The following is a 12383-nucleotide window of genomic DNA, read 5'->3' as shown; positions in this document are numbered from 1 at the left end:
TACTCCAAAGTATTTTTAAGATTCCTTATGGTTGCCATTCTTCTGTGACAAGACCGTATGGTGGGGGTATGAGTCATTCCTGTGGCAGTTCTAGTTACTTATAATTTCAGGTTAAAGTTTTGGTGCACTTTCACTCTACCTCGGTTATTACTGAACGGATTTGATTCAAATTTAAAATAGTTGTTCAGTATCATCACCCACATCATATGACACAAGATGCATAACTCTGGCACCATTTTTTCATGAATTATTCCCCTTTTTGCTTAGAATTTCAGGTTAAAGTTTTATGCTCTTTCACTCTCTATCTCTGTTATTACTGAATGGATCTGATTCAAACTTAAACAATTGTTCAACATCATTACCCTTATCATAAGACACAATTAAGGTGCATAACTCTGGGACCAATGTTTCTTGAATTATTTCCCATTTTTACATAGAATTTTAGGTTAAGGCCATACCAAATTGATTAATAGTTCTTCGGAAAATTTTCAAAAAAAATAGGAGCGAGCGAGCGAAATTTTTTTTTTTTTTTTTTTTTTCTCAATTTTGATTTTTTCAGAGGCGGGTAGATTTTACATGGAGCGAGCTGGCTTTTTATGCCCCCGAAGGGAGGCATATAGTTTTTGAACCGTCTGTCTGTCTATCGGTCTGTCAGTCTGTCGGTCTGTCCGCAATTTTCGTGTCCGGTCCATATCTTTGTCATCGATGGATGGATTTTCAAATAACTTGGCATGAATGTGTACCACAGTAGTACGACGTGCAATGCGCAAGACCCAGGTCCATAGCTCAAAGGTCAAGGTCACACTTAGACGTTGAAGGATAGTGCATTGATGGGCGTGACCGGTCCATATCTTTGTCATCGATGGATTGATTTTCAAATAACATGGCATGAATGTGTACCACAGTAAGATGACGTGCAGTGCGCAAGACCCAGGTCTGTAGCTCAAAGGTCAAGGTCACACTTAGACGTTTAAGGATAGTGCATTGATGGGCGTGTCCGGTCCATATCTTTGTCATCGATGGATGGATTTTCAAATAACTTGGCATGAATGTGTACCACAGTAAGACGACGTGTCACACGCAAGACCCAGGTCCGTAGCTCAAAGGTCAAGGTCACACTTAGACGTTAAAGATCATTTTTCATGATAGTGCACTGATGGGCATGTCCGGTCCATATCTTTGTCATTCATGCATGGATTTTAAAATAACTATGCATGAATGTGTGACACAGTAAGACGATGTGTCGCGCGCAAGACCCAGCTCCATAGGTCAAAGGTCCTAAACTCTAACATCGGCCATAACTATTCATTCAAAGTGCCATCGGGGGCATGTGTCATCCTACGGAGACAGCTCTTGTTTTATTATTTTTTTCCCAGCTTGGACCCTTGAGGAGGCGGTTATGGTTATACATGAAGTTAACATTTCTTTAGAAATAACACAGAAATCAAACATTTACAGTGTGGGTAACACAGTATATATCTTTTCTATATGTTTTAGACTACATGAATGATTTTGCAAATGAATTCTTGCCAAAACTCACTGAATCACTGTGTTATTTTTTTATTTATAATTACTAAGGGAAGAGTGTCTTATTTTCAATTTTGAATTTTCTATATTAATCTGAAGGCGTGCCTATTTAACGGCACAGGATGAGGAATATTTAAGACAAAACAGGCACATGTGTGGAATAACATTTCTTCTGAAACATAGATGGCTTCGACACATGAACAACTTTGTGCCCCTAGTGGAACTCCAACCCATAGAGGTGAGGTGAAGTAATAAACCACTTGACCAGTGAGACCAAACAGAGCTGGACATACAGATGCTTCGACATTGCTCGAATCCCTTTGGAATAATTTCTTAACTGATCAGGCTAGCTTATGTTTTTGTGGTAGAGATTCATTTCAGGCAAAAATGATAACAGGACGGACAAAGAATAATCCCAATATGGCCACCCTTAAAAGTGTTGTTTGTTGTGCTTTGACTGAACTAGAAATTTAGAGTTCGGGAGGTCTGTTTTTATGCCCCCGGCATCTACTGATGCGGGAGGCATATAGTGATCATCCTGTCCATCCATCCGTTCGTTCGTCCGTTCGTCCGTCCGTCCGTCCGAGGTTAACCAAATGGGACCGTTTCATCTTGCATCAATACCCCTTACTAGAATGACTTGATACTAATGCAGATGTAACCTGTGACCATTCCTCATCATCAGACATCACCTGACCTCAGTTTGACATTGATCTTATTTTGGACTTGGGTTGCTTTATATGGGCCATCTCTTGATTAACCAAATGGGCCCGTTTCGTCTAGCATCAATACCGCTTACAAGAATGAATTGATACTAATACAGATGTAACCTGTGACCATTCCTCATCTTCAAACATCACCTGACCTCAGTTTGACCTTGACCTTGACCTCATTTTGGACTTAGGTTGGTTTATATGGGCCATCTCTTGGTTAACCAAATGGGACTGTTTCGTCTAGCATTAATACCGCTTACAAGAATGAATTGATACTAATACAGATGTAACCTGTGACCATTCCTCATCTTCAAACATCACCTGACCTCAGTTTGACCTTGACCTCATTTTGGACTTAGGTTGCTATGTATCGACAAGGATGCCATCGGGGGCATCAAGCGTTTTTTGAACGCAGCTCCTTGTTTTTCAGTTTCTTTCGTTCTATCAATTCACAGCCAATTAATATACAAACAGGCGAAATTGGGGTTACAAAAGGACAGATTTTGTTAGAAATTATTTTCATATCTACATTACTTATTTGAAAGGCTAAACAATTTTTAAATTGACTAAATGTGTTTTGATAGAATATCTGACTGCTGTACTAAAGAAGTTACCTTCAAAAAGATTTGGGCCGAGACAATGTTATAGGTCGGTCAGGATCTGTGATCAAACATCTTTTTACTTAGAATTTTAGGTTAAAGTTTTGATGCACTTTCACTCTATCTCTGTTGTTACTGAATGGATTTGATTCAAACTTAAAATAGTTGTTCAACATCATCACCCACACCATATGACACAAGGTGCATAACTCTGGCACCAATATTTAATGAATTATGCCCCTTTTTGCTTAGGATATACTTATATAGTGTTTTGATACATTTTATCTTTACCTCACTTATTACTTTAAGTTGATATTTTTGACATAGTCTCAGGCTATTGTGCAATATCTTCATCCACAATTGGAGTCATTAAACACTCCAGTGACAGCTCTAGTTTCCTCAGATGTGCCCAGTTTCACTATCCAGCATCGAAATAGTCGAGCGCACTGTCTCCTGTGACAGCTCTTGTTTTTTTACTGTATCAAAAGCTTTGTGGTGATCAATAGAAATCAGAAGAGTGTTTTATTTGTGTGAGTACTGGAGCAGAGTTTTAAAGACATTTTATATCTATTTTCAGTGTTTTGGCAAGAGTTACAGGGACTTACATACACTGAGTCAAAATCTTTGGTATGATCAACAGAAACGAGGAAGAGCTTGCAAATTTTAGTCAGTTCAGGAAAGTGGAAGTAGAGGGAAATAAGTCATAGTTAATTGAGGCAAGTCTGTGAGATATAGTGTGTTTCTACTCTAGTAACCTGGTGAGCAATGGTAATGAATAATAGAGAACAATAGTGACTAAAAGTAAACTTGCTGACACTTCTGTTTTAGAACAGTGGCTGACAGTTTTAGCACCAGACAGTTCTGTATCTTACACATAAATGACTCACTGTTGAAGGTGCATTGTCTTAAATCCACAACAATGTGAAATAATAACCAACTTCAGCAGATGATTCAAACATGATGAGGAGTTGAATTTCTCTCTGGAAGGAATGACATCTGTTTAAGGTTAGTTTTATAAATATTGTTTCCATATTGATATTAAAGGCCAATATTCAAAATTAGTAACTTAGAGTATTTAAGTGCATATTATTTTGATTATTTCAAGAGGTTGAATACCCACTGTACCTTGTTGTACACTTGTTAGCTCATCTGATTTTTTGAAAAAAAATGATGAGTTATTGTCATCACTTGAGCGGTTGTCGGCGTCGGCGTCGGCGTTGCCTGGTTAAGTTTTATGTTTAGGTCAGCTTTTCTCCTAAACTATCAAAGCTATTGCTTTGAAACTTGGAATACTTGTTCACCATCATAAGCTGACCCTGTGTAGCAAGAAACATAACTCCATCTTGCTTTTTGCAAGAATTATTGCCCCTTTTGGACTTAGAAAATCAGTTTTCTTGGTTAAGTTTTATGTTTAGGTCAGCTTTTATCCTAAACTATCAAAGCTATTCCTTTAAAACTTGCAACACTTGTTCACCATCATAAGCTGACCCTGTACAGCAAGAAACATAACTCCATCCTGCTTTTTGCAAGATTTATGGCCCCTTTTGGACTTAGAAAATATCAGATTTCTTGGTTAAGTTTTATGTTTAGGTCAACTTTTTCTCTTAAACTATCAAAGCTATTGCTTTAAAACTTTCAACACTTGTTCACCATCATAAGCTGACCCTGTACAGCAAACAACATAACTCCATCCTACTTTTTGCAATAATTATTGCCCCTTTTGGACTTAGAAAAATCATTTTCTTGGTTGAATATTATGTTTAAGTCAGCTTTTCTCATAAACTATCAAAGTTATTGCTTTAAAACTTGCAACAGTTTTTCACCATCATAAGTGGACACTGTACATCAAGAAACATAACTCTATCCTGCTTTTTGCAAGAGTGATAGCCCTTTTTAGACTTAGAAAATCATGGGTAGGACAATATTTCTATTATACAAAAAAAAATCAGATGAGCGTCAGCACCCGCAAGGCGGTGCTCTTGTTTTGAAATATAGGATGTATAATGACTTTGTGATGGTGCATACACATCTCCGCCTGTCGGCTATAAATTGTGATTGAAGTATAACTGAAAAACGGTTGAATATATTGATGTTGGCAATGTTGATTTGCAGAGTGCAAAAACCTTGGATGGTAGGCCAAAGGTTGAGGTCACAAATTAAGGTCAATAGTCAAATTTGACATCCTGTTTGATGTCCAAAGCAGTAAAGTTAAAAATCATTCAATGACTTGGATTCTGACTTGGCATATAGGTAGTTGGCGATTAGATGATATAATAATATATCCTTTAGCCTGCTGGCGGCAAGTTATTCTGCCTTTGCAGTGCAGACCAAGATCAGCTTGCACATCTGTGCAGTCTGATCATGGTCTGCACTGTTCGCTATTCAGTCAGTAAATTTTCAGTGAATACCCCTTCAGATAATAAATGGTATTGCCCAGATTGAATGATGGACCAGTCCATTCTAAAAATTTAGTGGGCTAAAGGATATAAAATCATGCAGAGTGCATGAACTGGATCGATAGGTAAATGGTTAATGTCACAGATTATAATATAGGTAGATGGCAGTGAGACAATGTGCCAAGTACAGAAATTGGGTTCGTAGGTCAATGGTTAAGGTCAGAAGTTGACCTCAGAGGTGAAATCAGATGTAACATAATTATTATTTCCAGAGTATAACTGAAAGTCTGTTCAAGACATTTACTTCAGACATGCATAATGGTAGTTGGCAATGAGACAATGTATTTCCATGTTTATACCCACCACCTAAAAAAAAAAAAAAAAAAAAAAATCTTTTACAGTTAGTTTCTTGTGCCTGTCACTGCCACTGCCGCACAAAACCGAAAACATCTACCCACGACCAGATTAGCCCTTCCTCCAACCACCTCACCCCCAAGCCTCACCACACACACACACACACACAGCAGACACATTTACACATTTTAGCTAAGTTATTTTGACGCATTGTTAGTGCCATTTTAATTTGCCATCGGCTTCTTGGAAACAAGAATTTTTTTTCCCGCATCTTGCCAGCATAAAAAAAAAAACATATACCCAATTATTAAGCAAGTTTCTGAATATGAAGGAAACCTTACCCATCTTAAAATATTTAATTATCTATTTAGTCAGTAAATATTTAGTTTATGAGAGGTTTATGAGTAATTATGTTGTCAAGAAAAAATTCTTATGAAAATAATGGGAGGTTTTGATATAATTATTACTTAATGTAAATAATACCTTGCTGTATAGAGAGATTTCTAACTGGTATTATAAACAATTTCTGGGGGAAAATTTGCTTTAATAAGATATTTGTTTAGGTTATTAGCTTGTAAGTTGAACAATGGATGTAATTTATAATTGTCTTTACATCCCACAGGTTTCAGCTTCAAACCCCATAGGGGTCTTGACTGCCAGATCCTCCTTTTTTAGCTCACCTGTCACAAAGTGACAAGGTGAGCTTTTGTGATCGCGCAGTGTCCGTCGTCCGTCCGTCAGTCCGTGCGTGCGTGCGTGCGTGCGTCCGTAAACTTTTGCTTGTGACCTCTCTAGAGGTCACATTTTTCGTGGGATCTTTATGAAAGTTGGTCAGAATGTTCATCTTGATGATATCTAGGTCAAGTTCGAAACTGGGTCACGTGCCATCAAAAACTAGGTCAGTAGGTCTAAAAATAGAAAAACCTTGTGACCTCTCTAGAGGCCATAATTTTCAATGGATCTTCATGAAAATTGGTCAGAATGTTCACCTTGATGATATCTAGGTCAAGTTCGAAACTGGGTCACGTGCTTTCAAAAACTAGGTCAGTAGGTCTAAAAATAGAAAAACCTTGTGACCTCTCTAGAGGCCATATATTTCACAAGATCTTCATGAAAGTTGGTCAGAACGTTCACCTTGATGATATCTAGGTCAAGTTCGAAACTGGGTCACGTGCCATCAAAAACTAGGTCAGTAGGTCAAATAATAGAAAAACCTTGTGACCTCTCTAAAGGCCATATTTTTCATGGGATCTGTATGAAAGTTGCTCTGAATGTTCATCTTGATGATATCTAGGTCAAGTTCGAAACTGGGTCACGTGCGGTCAAAAACTAGGTCAGTAGGTCTAAAAATAGAAAAACCTTGTGACCTTTCTAGAGGCCATATATTTCACAAGATCTTCTTGAAAATTGGTCAGAACGTTCACCTTGATGATATCTAGGTCAAGTTCGAAACTGGGTCACGTGCCATCAAAAACTAGGTCAATAGGTCAAATAATAGAAAAACCTTGTGACCTCTCTAAAGGCCAAATTTTTCATGGGATCTGTATGAAAGTTGGTCTGAATGTTCATCTTGATGATATCTAGGTCAAGTTCGAAACTTGGTCAACTGCGGTCAAAAACTAGGTCAGTAGGTCTAAAAATAGAAAAACCTTGTGACCTCTCTAGAGGCCATATATTTCATGAAATCTTCATGAAAATTGGTCAGAATGTTCACCTTGATGATATCTAGGTCAAGTTCGAAAGTGGGTCACATGCCATCAAAAAGTAGGTCAGTAGGTCAAATAATAGAAAAACCTTGTGACCTCTCTAGAGGCCATATTTTCCATGGGATCTGTATGAAAGTTGGTCTGAATGTTCATCTTGATGACATCTAGGTCAAGTTTGAAAGTGGGTCACGTGCCATCAAAAACTAGGTCAGTAGGTCAAATAATAGAAAAACCTTGTGACCTCTCTAAAGGCCATATTTTTCAACTGATCTTCATGAAAGTTGGTCTGAATGTTCATCTTGATGATATCTAGGCCAAGTTCGAAACAGGGTCATGTGCGGTCAAAAACTAGGTCAGTAGGTCTAAAAATAGAAAAACCTTGTGACCTCTCTAGAGGCCATACTTGTGAATAGATCTCTATAAAAATTTGTCAGAATGTTCATCTTGATGATATCTAGGTCAAGTTCAAAGTGGGTCACGTGCCATCAAGAAGTAGGTCAGTAGGTCAAATAATGAAAAAACGTTGTGACCTCTCTAGAGGCCATTTTTTTCATGGGATCTGTATGAAAGTTGGTCTGAATGTTTATCTTGATGATATCTAGGTCAAGTTCGAAACTGGGTCAACTGTGATCAAAAACTAGGTCAGTAGGTCTTGAAATAGAAAAACCTTGTGACCTCTCTAGAGGCCATACCCTTGGATGGATCTTCATGAAAATTGGTCAGAATGTTCACCTTGATGATATCTAGGTCAAGTTTGAAACTGGGTCACGTGCCTTAAAAGACTAGGTCAATAGGTCAAATAATAGAAAAACCTTGTGATCTCTCTAGAGACCATATTTTTCAATGGATCTTCATGAAAATTGGTCAGAATTTTTATCTTTATAATATCTAGGTCAAGTTCAGAACTGGGTCACATGAGCTCAAAAACTAGGTCACTATGTCAAATAATAGAAAAAACGACGTCATACTTAAAACTGGATCATGTGGGAAGAGGTGAGCGATTCAGGATCATCATGGTCCTCTTGTATATGCCTGTCTCTGAAAGAGCTGGATGTATAAATGTGAACACAATGGAAATAAGAGTTTTCTCTTTTTTGTGTAATGGTGTGCCTGTCATGGCTATTTATAATTTCATGTATGCATTATGTTATTATGTTGTATTTACTATACATGTTGTTTTTGATTGTCCATGTATGTGCACTCCTTACTGAAATAAATCTATCTATCTATCTAACACCTGTTGGTTACAATGTATGTGGGCGTGATATCTCGGCCAAGTTTAATAACCAGCAAAATCACCTCAGGCACTCTTGAGTTATGGCCCTTGAATTACTCAAAATCTGCAAATTTAACCTTGTCTGCCCTCTAAGTCAAACAGTTTTCATCTGATCTTCACCAAACTTGGTGACAATCCTTGATGACATAATATCTCTGCCAGGTTCGATAACCAGCCGTAACGCCACAGGCTGTCTCAGGTTATGGCTCTTGAATTACTCGAAATCTGCAAATTTAGCCTTGTCCGCTCTCTAAGTCGAACAGTTTTCATCCGATCTTCACCATACTTTAAGATAATATTTGTGGGTATAATATCTCGGACAAGTTCGATACCCAGCCAAATTTCCCCTGGCACTCTTGGATTATGGCACTTGAATTAAGCAAAGTTCGATGATGGGCGTATTTTGTGACATTCTGCCACTGTTGATCATCATTTTCTTCTGATTTGTGTGAAGGACTTGACAGTTACTTACAGAAAACAGGTTACTACTGGTACAGAATCCAGGAATACTGGTTAAGTTTACAGCGCATTATTATGTCTCCCCCAGGAGACATATTGTTTTTGCCCTGTCCGTCCGTCCGTCCGTACGTCACACTTCATTTCCGAGCAATAACTGGAGAACCATTTGACCTAGAACCTTCAAACTTCATAGGGTTGTAGGGCTGCTGGAGTAGACGACCCCTATTGTTTTTGGGGTCACTCCGTCAAAGGTCAAGGTCACAGGGGCCTGAACATCGAAAACCATTTCCGATCAATAACTAGAGAACCACTTGACCCAGAATGTTGAAACTTCATAGGATGATTGGTCATGAAGAGTAGATGACCCCTATTGATTTTGGGGTCACTCCATTAAAGGTCAAGGTCACAGGGGCCTGAACATGGAAAACCACTTCCGATCAATAACTAGAGAACCACTTGACCCAGAATGTTGAAACTTCATAGGATGATTGTACATGCAAAGTAGATGACCCCTATCGATTTTGGGGTCACTCCATTAAAGGTCAAGGTCACAGGGGCCTGAACATTGAAAACCATTTCCGATCAATAACTAGAGAACCACTTGACCCAGAATGTTGAAACTTCATAGGATGATTGGTCTTGAAGAGTAGATGACCCATATTGATTTTTGGGTCACTCCGGCAAAGGTCAAGGTCACAGGGGCCTGAACATTGAAAACCATTTCCGATCAATAACTAGAGAACCACTTGACCCTGAATGTTGAAACTTCATAGGATGATTGGTCATGCAGAGTAAATGACCCCTATTGATTTTGGGGTCACTCCATCAAAGGTCAAGGTCACAGGGGCCTGAACATCGAAAACCATTTCCGATCAATAACTAGAGAACCACTTGACCCAGAATGTTGAAACTTCATAGGATGATTGTACATGCAAAGTAGATGACCCCTATCGATTTTGGGGTCACTCCATTAAAGGTCAAGGTAACAGGGGCCTGAACATTGAAAACCATTTCCGGTCAGTAACTTGAGAACTACTTGACCCAGAATGTTGAAACTTAATAGGATGATTGGTCATGCAAAGTAGATGACCCCTAACGATTTTGGGGTCACTCTGTGAAAGGTCAAGGTCACAGGAGCCTGAACATTGAAAACCTTTTCCAGTCAGTAACTTGAGAACCACTTGACCCAGAATGATGAAACTTCATAGGATGATTGGTCATGCAGAGTAGATGACCCCTAACGATTTTAGGGTCACTCTGTTAAAGGTCAAGGCCAAAGGGGCCTGAACATGGAAAACCATTTCCAGTCAATAACTTGAGAACCTCTCGACCCAGAATGTTGAAACTTGATAGGATGATTGTTCATGCAGAGTAAATTACCCCTATTATTTTTGGGGTCAGTCTGTTAAAGGTCAAGGTCACAGAGGCCTGAACACTGATAACCATTTCCGATCAGTAACTTGAGAACCACTTGACCCAGAATGTTGAAACTTCATAGGATGATTGAACATGCAGAGTAGATGACCCCATATTGATTTTGGGGTCAGTCTATTAAAAGTCAAGGTCACAGTGGCCTGTTCATGTAAAATCATTTTTTGGAAATAACTTGAGAACCACTTGACCTACAATGTTGAAACTTAATAGGATGATTGGACATGCAGAGTAGATGACCCATATTTACTTTGAGGTCACTTGATCAAAGGTCAAGGTCACAGGAGCCTGAACAGTGACTTGAGAACCACTAGGCCAAGAGTGTTGAAATTTAGCGGGATGACTGGACATGCCAAGTAGATGATCCCTATTGCAGCCAACCATCAGTGTCTCTTTGACTTTCGCTCCTGACCTCTATTGACTTCTTGCCTATAAGACTTTGCATTGGGGGAGACATGCGCTTTTTTACAAAAGCATTTTCTAGTTACATTACTGTTTAAAAAAAAAAAGAAAAGGTGCTAAACCCCCCCCAAAAAAACGAAAAAAATCATCATGATTGGACTGGTTGGTTGTTTTTTTTTCTCAAGGAAAGTTCACTTAAATAAAATTTAGATTATAAAAGAGTTTGGAGACCAGTCAGAATAATTTAGTATTAATTTGATCTGATTGGTTACTTTTGAGCCTCACTTTGAAAATGACCAATGGCAAGGGTTTAAGGGTTTCAACAAGCTGAAATTAATCAGTTTTATGTAAATTAATTAGCTGTGGATTAGCGAGAGGCTTTTAGGTCTAATTCACTTTGGGAGTTAGATGGTCTTGGTGACAATTCAACCAAAAATATCACGTCCAAGAGCATTGGGTCTCATCATCTTTCATGTGGGAAGGCGGTTTGTTTCTTGTAAAAACCATAAAATAGACTAGTTTAAAATTTACGAGCTTAAGTAGCATCTCAGTTAGTAACTTCAGTGGGCTTCTTTTTTTCAAGCCAATTTCGGGCTGAAATATTGGCCCCATGAAACAGTTTGTAGTTTCTACACCCATTTTGGTCAGATTTCCTCAAAGTGTGGAACAAACCTTTCAAACAAACTGAAAAAAAAATAGCTGAACTTAATTGCTGTTTAGAGTCAATATAAGACGTTACTAGTATCTCCCAAGGTCATTTCCAATACAGTATGTTGTCCAATGACTTTATAATTATACACTCAATCTCACCAGTAGTGTGGTTGAGCACAAAGACCACACAGAGAGGTTGCAAGTTGAAAAACAAAATAACATAAATTTTTGTATGTTCTCTCATTTGCTTGTAGAAGTTGTTCCTCACTTGTTGAGAACGAATTCATTACTGGTACACAATAAAGGAACACTGCTTTGTCCACTGTTATGTAATATTGTTAAAAACTGGTATTAATACAATCTGTAAGATCCTTTTTGAAACATAGAATGGACAAATACCACGCTTGATTTGATCCTGTAAAAGAATGTGCATAACTCCTCACAAACCCCTGGTAGGGGCTTGGAAGTTGGTTCTTCCACAGAACACAAATTACAGGAAATTGGAATGATACTTTTCTGAGTTAGTTATAAAGTAAACTTGATTTATTGTTATTAAAGCCCTAACAGAAACTAATAAATTCCGAATTTTGCAGAGTAACATTTATCAACCAAAACAAGACACCCTTATTACCTTAATTGTATTAATTTATCATAAATAGCATGATGCATGAAAACTAATAGATCTCTTAATATCATTTCAACAGATTGCTATGCTGGGCATTGATCCTGGAAAGTTGTTTTGCTGTTGTGGTATTGAGAGAAAGGCAGATCTATTTGAAATTAGGGAATTTGCAGTAACTATAGAGAGAAAGATTCTGTGTAATAAACAATTTATTGTATTTCTGATATATCTAGATGAAAGGCTTTGA

General features: G+C 38.1%; 1 protein-coding gene across 6 annotated transcripts in view; it reads left to right on the top strand.

The window, feature by feature from the left end:
* Nucleotides 1-12383, top strand: part of LOC123527282 (G-protein-signaling modulator 2-like) — a 100403-nt gene that overhangs the window by 42682 nt on the left and 45338 nt on the right. For all 6 annotated transcript variants that reach the window (XM_053525482.1, XM_053525479.1, XM_053525476.1 and 3 more), the window contains exon 3: nt 3417-3844. The gene's annotated coding sequence lies outside the window, so the exon portion shown is untranslated. The remainder of the gene's footprint in view (nt 1-3416; nt 3845-12383) is intronic.

The sequence above is a fragment of the Mercenaria mercenaria genome, chromosome 15 (genome assembly GCF_021730395.1).
Source record: "Mercenaria mercenaria strain notata chromosome 15, MADL_Memer_1, whole genome shotgun sequence".
NCBI lineage: Eukaryota > Metazoa > Mollusca > Bivalvia > Venerida > Veneridae > Mercenaria > Mercenaria mercenaria.
This window is presented reverse-complemented; position numbering and strand designations above follow the sequence as displayed.